Raw genomic sequence first — 15,476 nt, forward strand, 5'->3', positions numbered from 1 at the left:
CTACCCTGTTCTCCTAAACTAGATTTGCGGATATACACATTTAGCTCGTCTGTCCAGTGGAGCAATAGCTCAGGCATTTAGAGATCTGGACCGCTTAATTCTGCGATGAATGCTTGTGACTGCTTAGTACAGAATTAGTTCTTGGGTCACCAGTTCTAAAACCCAAACAGCTCCCACTTAACCGAGCCATCAGAATTGTTCTGTCCACTGGTGAAACATTTAAAAGAAGTAAGTTAGAAGTAGGTTAGAAAAAGTAAGTTGTATACAATACCTCAGCGCTAAGGGGAAGCACCATTGGAAAAGACACGAACATCAATGATACAAAACAAAAAGTAGATAAATAAACCGGGTCCAATGCATTTGAACTTTGTCAGAGAGTTTCTTTCTTGATTGAATAAGGTACCTCCACAGATGTTAGTTGAAGACGTGCAGATGGTGCTTGGAGCCACATTATTGACCTCATTGGATTTAGAGTTACTTAACAGGCAGTTCAGGTACTTAGCTAAATATCTGCTGGATGAGCACCAAGTGCACCAGTATTCTTGCCTACACTGGTATTTCTGCAATGACATCATCTTGCTCTGGCCTTCCTTGCAGGTTAAATTTCTCTTCCCCCATGGTTATACCTCTTTGTATTATGAAGTTACGAAGCATGCAGAGGACAACGATGATCTTGGAGACCTTGGCAGCACTGTACTATAAGTGGCTGTGACCTGTAGTGACATTGTAAGGTGTTCCGTTCCCTTCCACTTTACACCAGTTCTTGGACCTCGGAATTACAAGAACAAAATTGTACGCGACAAACAGACTTTGGCTCAACCCAAACTTATTAGTTTATTAGACCAACAAAACCCCAGTACAAACCCTTCTATGATTTGACTGAAACTTACAATCACCCATGCGGCTAGTCATTACTGATGCTGATCGTAGGCCTGGACATGGAAATGACCGGTTTCCGTCCTTCTTTCCTTGACTGCAGCCTCCGCAGTGCAAACCCCTTAGTGGTTTGCCTGGAACTTACAATCACCCACGTGGCTGGTTGTTACCGATGTTGACTGTAGGCCTGGATCTGGAGCTGACTTTTTTTAAATTCATTCATGGGATGTGAGCGTCGCTGGCCAGGCCGGCATTTATTGCCCATCCCTAATTGCCCTCGAGAAGGTGGTGGTGAGCCGCCTTCTTGAACCGCTACAGTCCGTGTGGTGAAGGTTCTCCCACAATGCTGTTAGGAAGGGAGTTCCAGGATTTTGACCCAGCAACGATGAAGGAACGGCGATATATTTCCAAGTCGGGATGGTGTGTGACTTGGAGGGGAACGTGCAGGTGATGTTGTTCCCATGTACCTGCTGCTTTTGTCCTTCTAGGTGGTAGAGATCGCAGGTTTGGGAGATGCTGTCGAAGAAGCCTTGGTGAGTTGCTGCAGTGCATCCTGTGGATGGTACACACTGCAGCCACAGTGCGCCAGTGGTGAAGGGAGTGAATGTTTAGGGTGGTGCATGGGTCCATCAAGCGGGCTGCTTTGTCCTGGATGGTGTCCAGCTTCTTGAGTGTTGTTGGAACTGCACTCATCCAGGCAAGTGGAGAGGATTCCATCATACTCCTGACTTGTGCCTTGTAGATGGTGGAAAGGCTTTGAGGAGTCAGGAGGTGAGTCACTCGCCGCAGAATACCCAGCCTCTGACCTGCTCTAGTAGCCACAGTATTTATATGGCTGGTCCAGTTAAGTTTCTGGTGAATGGTGACCCCCAGGATGTTGATGGTGGGAGAATTCGGCAATGGTAATGCCGTTGAATGTCAAGGGGAGGTGGTTAGACACTCTCTTGTTGGAGATGGTCATTGCCTGGCACTTGTCTGGCGCGAATGTTACTTGCCATTTATCAGCCCAAGCCTGGATGTTGTCCAGGTCTTGCTGCATGCGGGCTCGGACTGCTTCATTATTTGAGGGGTTGCGAATGGAACTGAACACTGTGCAATCATCAGCGAACATCCCCATTTCTGACCTTATGATGGAGGGAAGGTCATTGATGAAGCAGCTGAAGATGGTTGGGCCGAGGACACTGCCCTGAGGAACTCCTGTCCTGGGGCTGAGATGATTGGCCTCCAACAACCACTACCATCTTCCTTTGTGCTCGGTATGACTCCAGCCACAGGAGAGTTTTCCCCCTGATTCACATTGACTTCAATTTTACTAGGGCTCCTTGGTGCCACACTCGGTCAAATGCTGCCTTGATATCAAGGGCAGTCACTCTCACCTCATCTCTGAAATTCAGCTCTTTTGTCCATGTTTGGACTTATTTCTGTCCGTCTTCACCTGACTGTAGCCTCCATGTGCTGCTGTTGTACCTTCTTATAGTGTTTCAGTCATGCAAACCCCCACCTGGGCCTTATCCTTGGTTTCAGCTATCAATCTGTTGGATTGCTTGACATTCACACCTCTTCATCTGGGCATCTCAGTGATTCAAAGCTCCTTAGTTGTGCAGAGCTGTGAAGTCAAGAGACAACCCCTTATCTCCTGCCAGCTACCTGCACAGCATCAAGACAATGCAGTATTCCTCACTGTGATGGACCTTGGCTCACAGCATTGTTTCCATTCTTGTCCGAGACTGAGCGGAGGCTCAGTCTGCTTATACATTGTCTCGATGTAAATGAGTCTCTGAAACTGATCATGGGCTGGAGTCTCTTTGACTAGCACCTGGGGTTAACTGTTTCATATCTCGCAGCCTGTTTCATGTCTTGCAGTTTTACAGTGTTTTTACAGTATTTTCCATATTTGTAGTCTTACAACATCTAAAGCATTACTTTGAGTTGCAAAAGGTAAATTCCATAATGATCCTAGTAGCTGTATATGCCTCATTATATCTGTACTCTGCTTCTGTAAGTGGCTGCTACGAGAGAATCATTATCCAGGACTCATGAAGTTAGCCTTGGTCTCCTTCCAGTCTGAATTTGCCTTAAAATAAGTCTGGCACAGATGACTGATGCAAAATGAAACCATTTGGGCTGCTGCCTGGGAAGCGGGCATTGACCTGTATGATACAGTGTTGGTGGTCATTGACCTGCTGCATACTGATGGAATAGAATCCTTTTCTGTTCATGGAGGCCATGGTATTGCACTGTGCTATCGATCATCCCCTATACTTTGGAAAATGCAGCAATATGATATAATAGGGTGGCTTTGTCAACCTGTTGTTGCTGTTCAGTTGAAATTGTTGAACATGCTGAATAATACATCAGTCTACCTGTTTGATACATCTGAAGACAGTAAATTAGTTGATTCTGCGGACATCCCTGTACTAGCCAGGAAGAAGCCAGAAGCACAAAAGTTGGGGCCTCTGCTGACCTTGACTGCCACTGGCAGATTGGTTGCAGGTCTTCTTGAAGCATTTTGTTACTGTTAAATGTTACCTTGGATTTTTATTTTTGCCTAGAGCTTATCTGAATCCATACAACCAATGCACCAAATGAGATTGGTAATAATTTCAGAGTTGAAGAAAAAGTACTTTACCCAGATTGCTCTGCAATGTGGGAGAGAGTAGGAACAGGTCCCTTGTAAACAGCTGCTTCTGCTACTCAGCAGCCAATGTGACTCACAATCTCATCCAGAAAGTACTTTTTATTTTGAAATAAAGTCTGTTTTATGTGATGCCCCTGCCACAATCACAAAGTTATGTTGCAGTTGTCATCATATTAATAATGAGCAATGTTTGTGCATGTCAAGTTGTAGTGATGCAAAGCAATGTATAAAGCTTACAATGCTATTGAGTTATTTTGTTGTTTGTTTAGTAGTTGGTCTGGTTGTATGACCACTTACTTTGGCATATGTTTTATTCTGCAAGGTGTCATAATGTCCAGTCAATGTCATAATGTCATCAATCCCTCCATCATAAGGTCAGAAATGGGGCTGTTCGCTGATGATTGCACAGTGTTCAATTCCATTTGCAGCCCCTCAGATAATGAAGCAGTCCGTGCCCGCATGCAGCAAGACCTGGACAACATCCAGGCTTGGGCTGATAAGTGGCAAGTAACATTCGCTCCACACAAGTGGCAGACAATGACCATCTCCAACAAGAGTCTAACCACCTCCCCTTGACATTCAATGGCATTACCATCGCCAAATCCCCCACTATCAACATCCTGGGGGTTATCATTGACCAGAAGCTTAACTCGACCAGCTACATAAATACCGTGGCTACAAGAGCAGGTCAGAGGCTGGGCATTCTGCAGCGAGTGACTCACCTCCTGACTCCCCAAAGCCTTTCCACCATCTACAAGGCACAAGTCAGGAGTGTGATGGAATACTGTCCACTTGCCTGGATGAGTGCAGCTCCAACAACCCTCAAGAAGCTCGACACCATCCAGGACAAAGCAGCCCGCTTAATTGGTACCCCATCCACCATCTTAAACATTCACTCCCCCCGCCACTGGCGCACCATGGCTGCAGTGTGTACCATCTACAAGAAGCAGTGCAGTAACTCACCAAGGCTTCTTCGACAGCACCTCCAAAACTCGTGACCTCTACCACCTAGAAGGACAAGGGTAGCAGGTACATGTTCCCACTCCAAGTCACACACCATCTTGGAACTATATCGCCGTTCCTTCATCGTCGCTGGGTCAAAATTCTGGAACTCCCTACCTAACAGCACTGTGGGAAAGCCTTCACCACACGGACTGCAGCAGTTCAAGAAGGTGGTTCCCCACCACCTTCTCAAGAGCAATTAGGGATGGGCAATAAATGCTGGCCTCGCCAGCGACGCCCACATCCCATGAATGAATTTTTAAAAACTGGGGTAAAATTTGACTGCGACCGTTCCTGGCGCACAACGGGAACGCATATCCTAAAATTGCACGCTCACAGCCCGTAATTTTACATAAATTAACTTTAACGGACACAGTGCCCAATTTCCCAATATGTGCCCCAGGAGTGCGGACAGTAGAATTTTTCCCCCTTGTGCCAGCAACAGAATACCATTTACACAAAAAGCAAAATCTCCCTGCATCTGTTTAAGGTTAATTCCTGTACTTTCTTCCGAATTTAAGCATTTCCTTCTGCAAGCTTTTTACTCATTCATGATGAGATATCAGACACATCTTTCATATCTGTCTGCTGTAATGCCAACATCTATCAAACATCAGACACATAATAGGTCACCCCATATGAATTTTTCAATTTGTGATTAAGAAGCTGTGTCCAAGTGTGACGAAGTGTACATTGAGCCCAGATAGTAATGCATGGATGTGTTTCTTCAAGTTATATGCTTTCTGCCATCTTACATATTAATACTTTATGATGTTACTTGTGAATGGTACATGATATCTTGTTAGTGGACCTCGTCAACTACTGAACTATCTAACATCCAATTTTGTTGGTCAATAGTGTTTGACGAGGTGTAATCTATTTATGGCATGTGCATAGCATATAGGAAATATCATATTAAGGATGCTTGCAGTTTCAAAAACTTATACTAGCTGTGATCTATACTGAATGATATAATAAAGCTATACATTTCTTAAAACCATAACTAAAAATTAGATATTTGTCCATTTTCTTCTATGCAACACATGAAATTGTGCATGATTACATGTCAGACATGATAAGTATATTTTGACTGTATCAGCTAAAGTAAATAGACATTGGTGAATAAGGAATCAAGTATGCTAGTGCAGACTGAACGAGCGTAACTATTAATTTGTTTGATCTTAAGCATGTTTCTGAAGAATTTAAGTATGATGCTACAACTGATATTTGAACATGGGAATAATATGCTTGGCATCTGTCTTCTAAACGCCACTACTGATCTCATCAACAACGACGTACATTTATATAGAATCATAGAATCATAGAAAATAGGAGCAAGAGTAGGCCATTCGACCCTTCGGGCCTGCTCCGCCATTCAAAATGATCATGGCTGATCATCTAACTCAGTACCCTGTTCCCGCTTTTTCCCCATATCCGTTGATCCCTGTAGCATTAAGAAATATATCTATCTCCTTCTTGAATATATTTAATGACTTGGCCTCCACTGCCTTCTGTGGTAGAGAATTCCACAGGTTCATCACCCTCTGAGTGAAGAAATTTCTCCTCATCTCAGTTCTAAATGACATACCCCGTATCCTGAGACTGTGACCCCTGGTTCTGGACTCCCCAGCCATCGGGAACATCCTCCCTGCATCTAGTCTGTCTAGTCCTGTTAGAATTTTATATGTTTCGATGAGATCACTTCTCATTCTTCTAAACTCTAGTGAATATAGGCCTAGTCGACCCAATCTCTCCTCGTACGTCAGTCCTGCCATCCCAGGAATCAGTCTGGTAAACCTTTGTTGCACTCCCTCCATGGCAAGGACATCCATCCTCAGATAAGGAGACCAAAACTGCACACAATACTCCAGATGTGGTCTCACCAAGGCCCTGTACAACTGCAGTAAGACATCCCTGCTCCTGTACTCAAATCCTCTTGCAATGAACGCCAACATACCATTCGCCTTCCTAACTGCTTGCTGCACCTGAATGCTCGCTTTCAGCGACTGGTGTACAAGGACACCCAGGTCTCGTTGCACTTCCCCTTTTCCCAATCTATCACCATTCAGATAATAATCTGCCTTTCTGTTTTTACAACCAAAGTGGATAACCTCACATTTATCCACGTTATACTGCATCTGCCATGTTCTTGCCCACTCATCCAACTTGTCTAAATCACATTGGAGCCTCTTTGCATCCTCTTCACAGCTCACATTCCACCTCAGCTTTGTGTCGTCTGCAAACTTGGAAATGTTACATTCAGTTCCCTCATCCAAATCATTGATATATATTGTGAATAGCTGGGGCCCAAGCACTGATCCCTGTGGTACCCCACTAGTCACTGCCTGCCACCCAGAAAAAGACCCATTTATTCCTACTCTCTGCTTCCTGTCTGTCAACCAGTTCTCAATCCATGCCAGTATATTCCCCCCAATCCCATGTGCTTTAATTTTGCACACTAACCTCTTGTGTGGGACCTTATCAAAAGCCTTCTGAAAATATAACACCTTTAACATAGTAAAATGTTCCAAGGTACTTCACAGGAACGTTATCAAACAAAATTTGACACTGAGCCACATAAGGAGATATTAGGACAGGTGACCAAAAGCTTGGTCAAAGAAGTAGGTTTTAAGGTGCGTCTTAAAGGAGGAGAGAGAGGTAGAGAGGCAGAGAGGTTTCGGGAGGGAACTCCAGAGCTTAGGACCTAGGCAGCTGAAGTCATGGCCGACAATGGTGGAGCGATTAAAATCGGGGATGCGCAAGAGGCCAGAATTGGAGGAGTGCAGAGATCTCGGAGGGTTGTATGGCTAGAGGAGTTCACAGAGATAGGGAGGGGAGAGGCCATGGAGGATTTGAAAACAAAGATGAGACCGGACTGGGAGCCAATGTAGGTCAGCGAGCACAGGGGCGATGGATAAACGGGACTTGATGTGAGTTAGGATAGGGGCAGCAGAGTTTTGGATGAGTTCAAGTTTATTGAGGGGGGAAGATGGGCATTGGAATAGTCAAGCCTAGAGGTAACAAAGGCATGGATGAGGGTTTCAGCAGCAGATGAGCTGAGGCAGGGGCTGAGACGGGAGATGTTATGGAGGTGGAAGTGGGCGGTCTTAATGATGGAGCGGATATACGGTTGGAAGCTCATCTCACGGTCAAATAGGATGCCAAGGTTGCGAACGCTCTGGTTGATCCTCAGACGATGGTCAGTCAGAGGGATGGAGTCAATGGCTAGAGAATGGAGTTTGTGGCGCGGACCGAAGAAAATGACTTCGGTCTTCCAAATATTTAATCAAAGGAAACTTCTGCTCATCAGACAAGCAGCCTGACAAATTAGAGGCATTGGAGGGGTCGAGAGTGGTGGTGGTGAGGTAGAGCTGGGTATCGTCAGTGTACTGGTGGAACCTGACGTCGTATTTTAGGATGATGCCACTGAGGGGCAGCAAGTAGATGAGAAATAAGAGGGAGCAAAGAATAGATCTCTATAAGGTTCCAAAGTAAAGCAGGATTTCAGGTAAACCATGGTACCTATTGAAAACCACAGAAGCATGTTCATTTTAGGCTTAACATTTTGAATGTAAAAATACATAACAGCACCTACAAATTGATGTAAATAACTAATGAATGTTATTTTGTGTTTTCACAGCATTCTATCCATCATGTCCTTATCCATTGGGAGCTCCATCAGGCAACCATGGTTCATTTGAGGATAAGTACCATCTGGTCCGGGAGATTGCTACAAAAATACCTTCAAGAAAACAAGCAGGATCAGAAGGAACTACATTCCCTTTTGGAGCATCAACATTAATAACTGATAGGTTATTAAGGCAGCTGATAAATCAGACAGGCAGAGAACTTCCTTGCAGCTGCCAAAATGATTGACAGGTCTACTGCTCCTCAGGCACTTGGGCCAGCCTCAACTCCCATGAGAAAGAATAGTTAAAAATCCAGCACAACGGCCATCATCACAAGGAGATTACAACCAGGGGGATAGAAAAAACCTCCAGAACCTCCATCAACAACCGTCCAGGAACTGCATTGTTTCCAGATGAATGACACATGAAGGTCCACACTTGTAAGAAAGAACTAACTTGCATTTATATAGTGGGTTTCAGGATGTCCCAAAGTGCTTTACAGCCACTGAGATACTTTTGAAGTATAGTCACTGTAGGAAAGACAGCGATGAGATAATGACCAGATAGCGATGTTAGTTGAGGGATAAATAATGGCCAGAACACCAGGGAAAACTCCCCAGCTCTTCTTCAAATAGTGCTATGGGATCTTTTACATCCACCTGAGAGGGCAGTGTGGAAATGCATAAAGGGATACTTGACCATATTAACTCTCTCTCTAATACACCTAACTCACGAATGTAGAAATGCATGAAGGGATACTTGACCATATTAACTGACTAGCTAATTCACTTAAACTCACATAATAAAGTTTCTCACGAAAACACATAGAAGCACAATTGTGTAATTACTTTGAGTTTCTCATGCTGATAGCTGTCCTCCCTTTAGATAGGTAGCTGACTAACAGGAATAAATGACCATATAGCCTTGAGACTAGCTACAGACTTACTGATAATAAAGACAGTTTCTTAGGGAAAAAGCACTTTCCCAGGCCTGCGTCCAGGATATCAAGATGGCTATGGGAACTCGAGGGTGGGTTCCCTATTTTGATTGACCAATAAAGAATGTACATGTACGCCCATATTCTGTGACAGGTGGGTGTTGTTACTGAGCTGTATAAACGTGAGCTGTTTCTTGAACTTGGCGAAGATGTATCCTCAACCATTGTCTTGAGGTGCTCTTCCGCTTGTACAAGTAAAATAATAAATTCTCGCTTGTTCTACTTTTGTTTGGGTGTTAATGCATTGTATAGAATAAGTAATATTAAGTTTCGACAGCAGACAGGGCCTTGGTTTAATATCTCATCTAAAAGACGTCACCTCTGAGCATGCAGCACTCCCTCAGTAATGTACTAGAAGTATCAGCCTAGATTTTGTGCTCAATTCCCTGGAGTGGGTCTTCAACCTACAACTTTCTGACTCAAAAAAAGCAAGAGCACTGAGCCACGGCTGCCACATTTGTAAAACTAAAGCCTTTGAAGAAGAGAAAGCGAATAGGAACAAATGCATGGAGGTGAATTTTAATACCTTTTTGTTAGGAAAAGGATATACTTTTTAATAAAGTATAAAGTGATAAAAATAAATAGCCAAAAAGCCATTGTATAATATCCAAGGTTAACTACTTTAAATTGATAATGTAGAAATAGTATCATTGTATCAAAATATGTTACTGCACAGAAGGAGGCCATTCGGCCCATCGTGCCTGTGCTGGCTCTTAAAAAGGACTATCCAATTAGTCCCACTCCCCTGTTCTTTCCCCATATCCCTGTAAATATTTTCCTTTCAAATATTTATCCTATTCCCTTTTGAAAGTTATTATTGAATCTGCTTCCACAACCCTTTCAGGCAGTGCATTCCAGATCATAACAATTCTGCGTAAAAAAACGTTTCCTCGTGTCGTCGCTGGTTCTTTTCCCAATCACCTTAAATCTGTGTCCTCTGGTTACCGACCCTTCTGCCACTGGAAACAGTTTCTCCTTATTTACTCTATCAAAACTGTTCATGATTTTGAACACCTCTAACAAATCTCCTCTTAACCTTCTCTGCTCCAAGGGGAACAATCCCAGCTTCTCCACATAACTGAAGTCCCTCATCCCTGGTACCATTCTAGTAAGTCTCTCCTGCACCCTATCTAAGGCCTTAACATCCTTCCTAAAGTGTGGTACCCTGAATTGAACACAATACTCTGAGGCCTAACCAGAGTTTATAAAGGTTTAGCATAACTTCCTTGCTTTTGCACTCTGTGCCTCTATTAATAATGCTCAGGATTCCATATGCTTTTAAACAGCCTTCTCAACTTGTCCTACCACCTTCAAAGATTTGTGTACATACACACCCCAGATCTCTCTGTTCCTGTACCCTCTTCAAATTTGTACTATTTAGTTTATATTGCCTCTCCTCATTCTTCCTACCAAAATGTATCACTTCACACTTCTTGCATTAAATTTCATCTGCCATGTGTCTACCGAAAGCTTGTGATTTTCAAATAAAATTGTTGGACTATAACTTGGTGTTGTAAGATTGTTTACATGTGTCTACCCGTTTCACCAGTCTGTCTATGTCCTCTTGAAGTCTGTTACAGTCCTCCACATTGTTTACTACATTCCCGAGTTTTGTGTCATCTGCAAACTTTGAAATTATTCCCTGTATACCCAAGTCCAGGTCGTTATTACATATCAAAAAGAGAAGTGGTCCTAATCCTGGAGAACACCGCTGTATACTTCCCTCCAGTCTGAAAAACAAATGTTCACCACTACGCTCTGCTTTCTGTCCCTTAGCCAATTTTGCATCCATGCTGCCACTGTCCCTTTATTCCCTTGGGCTTTAATTTTGCTTACAATCTATTATGTGGCACTTTATCAAATGCCTTTTGAAAGTCCATATACACAACATCAACAACACTACCCTCATCAACCCTCTCCATTACTTCATCAAAGAATTCAATCAAATTAGTCAAACACAATTTTCTTTTAACAAATCTGTGCTGACTTTCATTTATTAGCCCATACTTTTCCAAGTGCCAATTAATTTTGTCCCAGATTATTGTCTCTGAAAGTTTCCCCACCACTGACATTAGGCTACCTGGCCTGTAATTGTCGGATGTATCCCTCTCCCCTGTTTTGAACAGGGGTGTAACATTTGCAATCCTAAAGTCCTCTGGCACTATCCCCATAACTAAAGAGGATTGGAAGATTGCGGCCAAAGCCTTCACAATTTCTACCCTTACTTCCCTCAGTAACCTAGGATGCATCCCATTTGGACCAGGCGACTTTTCTATTTTAAGTATTGCCAACCTTTTAAGTACCTCCTCTTTATCTATTTTTGTCCTATCCAATATCACTCCTTTATTGCTACATTGGCAGCATCCTCTTCTCTAGTGAAGACCAATGCGAAGTATTCATTTAGTACCTCAGCCATACCCTCTGGCTCCACAAGAAGATCTCCTATTTTGTCCCTAATCGGCCCCACCATTCCTTTGACTGCCCTTTTGCTATTTATATGTCCATAAAATACTTTTGGGTTGCCTTTTATATTAGCCGCTAATCTATTCTTATACTCTTTCTTTGCCCCTCTTATTCCCATTTTTAGATCTCCTTTGTACTTTCTGTATTCAGCTTGGTTCTCTACTGTATTATGAACCTTGCACTTGTCATAAGCCTCCTTTTTCTATTTCATTTTAAATCTCTATATCTTTAGTCATCCAGGGAGCTCTAGCTTTTAATGTCCTTCCTTTTCCCCTCATGGGAACGTATCTATTCTGTACCCAAACCCTCTCCTCCTTGAAGGCCTCCCATTTTTCAATTACTGTTTTCCCTACCAATTTTTGCTTCCAATTAACTCATTGAAATTAGTCCTCCTCCAGTTAAGTATTTTTATGCTTGATTGTTCCTTGTTCTTTTGCATAACTATTCTAAGCCTAATGATAAATTGAAGTCCCCTGGTATCACTACTCTATAGATGTTGCATCTTTCTGTAATTTGCCTGCAGATCTGCTCCTCTATCTCCTTCCCACTATTTGGTGGCCTATAGTATACACCCAGTAGCATAATAGATCCTCTATTGTTCCTTAGTTCTAACCAAATAGATTCCGGGTTTGACCCCTCAACGACATCATCCCTTTCCAGTACTATAATAGTTTCTTTGATCAATACCGCCACCCCCCCACCTTTCTTTCCTTCCCTATCTTTCCTTAATATTGGAATAAATGACTGAATTCTTACAGTTTTATATATATATGTGAGCAATAATGGTATTATGGCATGATTCATACTCCACATCATATTTGTCAGGAGTAGTTACTTGGATTGTGCTTATGTAATTATCCCAATACACTGAAGGGTATGGAAAATATCTATTTATGGCTAGTAAACTAGAAAATAAACCATCAATAATTAAAAGTATCTGATGCAAGGAGCAACATCTGTTGCAGTAGGACAAGTTACATATGGTTTGGGAGAAACGAATACCCTTCAGGTGTTTTGTAGAGGTAATGATAAAACACTTTCCTATTTCTGAGGCTTCTTCATCAAAGGAATGGTCATGACTGCCACCTGGCTGTGGGTAAAATACATTAGATGAATGTACTGGTACCAAACATCTTTTTCCTCTCGTTCATGTATGTTGTGGACTATCACATGTGTGATCATAACATGGAGCATTAAAGGTGTCAGCCTTGGTTCAGTTGTACCACTTTCACTTCTGACTCAGAAACTTCAGTACATAATCTAGGTGGACATGCAGTGTAGTACTGAAGGAGTGCTGCACAGTTGGAGGTGTCGTTTTTCAGATGAGATATTAAACCAAAGCCTCATCTGCCCTCTCAATTAAACATTAAAGAGCAAATGACACTATTCAAAGAAGAGCAGGGCTGTTGTCTTGGCCAATATCCATCCCTCAAAAAACACAACTAAAACAGTTTATCTGTCATTTATCTCATTACTGTTTGTGGGATCTTGCTGTATGAAAATTGGCTAGTGTGTTGCCTACATTACAACAGTGACTACACTTTAAAAGTACTTCATTGGCTGTTGAGTGCTTTGGGCTGCCCTTAGGATGTGAATGGTAATATATAAATGCAAGTTATTTCTTTCTAAAGAATGGTCCAGCTTTATCTTCTTCAGAAGAATGAACCAATATACTTTGAGCCAATTCCATTAACACATATGTTCTGTTCATTGGTAATCATCTTACTTTGTGTTTAGTCATCCATGTGGATAGGTTTTTAGGAGCCACAGCAGTCATGGATAAGCCACATCACCAAAAGTAATTGGGGAGAACTGGGACAGTGCATATATTTCACTCCAGAGATTTTAATACCAGTCAAATCTTAGTGCTTGAATAGCAGGATGGCTTCACTAAAAAAGAATTAATAATTACATGTGGTTTCCTTACACACACTCAAGGCAGTAAATGAACACTTGTAAAAAGCTAATAGCCATAAAACAGCAACATTGTATAATGACCCAAGATTATGGCAATTTATGTTTCTAAACTTTGAAAACAACAAAATACTTAGCATGCAAACTTTCTAAAAGCAGGATTTCCATATGGACAAACTGTATCGTATTTGGTCACCCACTATTGGTTCCAGTAAATAATTCTCTTTTGGTTGTTAATATAGTTCCTGAAACTAATTATGAGAGCAGTTATGAGAATAGTGGTACCATTGAGAATAGACAGCACTCGAAAATTGTTGCTACACTGCTGAAACTGGACTGCTATTCCACATATCTTTGTTCATTAGGCGTTCTGACATAAGTGTTCAACAGCCAAGCGACCACACTATATGTGGAGAAATTTCTTTATCACGGTCTTGTAAATCCAACTCTATACATTTGCTGAAAAATGGGAGATGACTGTAGGAGATCAAAAATGCCTAGATTTTAGGCAAGAAACCAGGTCTACACTTTAGATATTTGTAAAATATGAATTATTAAAGATGCCTAATAAGCTTTACAAATATTGTAAATTGCTGAACTGGATGTTTCTCAACTTACAATTTTTGCCCAACAAGTCAATCACTGGAGTTTCCCTTACTAGGGTTAAGCATGTCATCTATTGTCGGGAGGCCATCTTACTAATCGCAAAACAGATCTAAACAAATATAAAACAACAATAGGTAATAGCAGATAACACAGATGGGGGAAACAACTGTTCACCATTATGCTTGGCAATACTACATTGTCCTTAAGTTATTAACTTCTACTTAATATCCAAATGCTATTTTTCAAAATCAGCATCCATTTGTGGTATTGCAACTGTGTCATCTTTCAGATTCATATGGCTTGCAAATGGACATGGCAATTTATACTTGTAATAGCTTCAAATCATAGATAAGATACCAAGCTGCAATTCTGACAGCAAAAAAAATAATAAATGTAACTCATTTGCCCTAGTCTGTACTACTACACCACCTGTGTGTGAGCATGACACCAGAAAATGTCATGTTTGTCACATGCAACAAACCCTCAGGCAGTTTTAATAAAACGAGCAATGTTTGTTATCATGATGAACTTGGTGATGGAAGATGGAATATGGCTCTAGCGTGAAGTATGATGTATTGTTTCTCTAATGTGTAATATAGAAATGACTTATTCCTCTGCATACGATTCACACATGACGAGATGTGTAAAGGAATGTAGGAGCAGAGATTAGTAACATTTGACAAATGAATGCTGCACTGTTCACTGATGGCGCATTTAAAAATGTTGGAACATTTGCGAGGAATTATTTCCTGAATAGAACAAAAGCAAAAGCCATTTGATTTTTGATTTTTGAAATGCACATTGAAAAAAAGATGAATGAATAATGAACTTCACCCAGCGTATAATTTGATTTGGACTGTAATATTGTGCTTGGATTCAGTGTTCGAGTCGTGTAGAGAGGGTTCCAACAGTAAATATGCAAATGAGTGCATGCAACATAGTCCACCTGTTTTAGTAGAGACCTTGGAGGGAGAAATGGTTATGAAAGGAGTACCACTGAAATGCATACTGTCATTTTTATCTTCAGTTCATCGAAAGACCAATGCAAACCTTACAAATGAATTGAAGTGTTTCGTGAAGCATGTGTTCATGTGCTAAATATTGTTTGTGAGACCTGGCAGCAGAGTGCAGTGTTTTGGAGACCAATATGATGCAGCATGAGGCAATAGCACACAAGCATGCAACAGCACTTCTCCACATAGCAAGTTTCCTAACCTCAGCTGAACCATTGTGGGGAGGTACCAGGTAGAAGTCAGATGTTTGCCTGCAGGCAGGAAGGAAAATAAATAAGAGGACCAGATACCCCATGCCTTGCTTCCACACTTGACAAGATAACTGGGAGCTGGGTCTT

This window comes from Heptranchias perlo, chromosome 13 (assembly GCF_035084215.1).
Source record: "Heptranchias perlo isolate sHepPer1 chromosome 13, sHepPer1.hap1, whole genome shotgun sequence".
NCBI lineage: Eukaryota > Metazoa > Chordata > Chondrichthyes > Hexanchiformes > Hexanchidae > Heptranchias > Heptranchias perlo.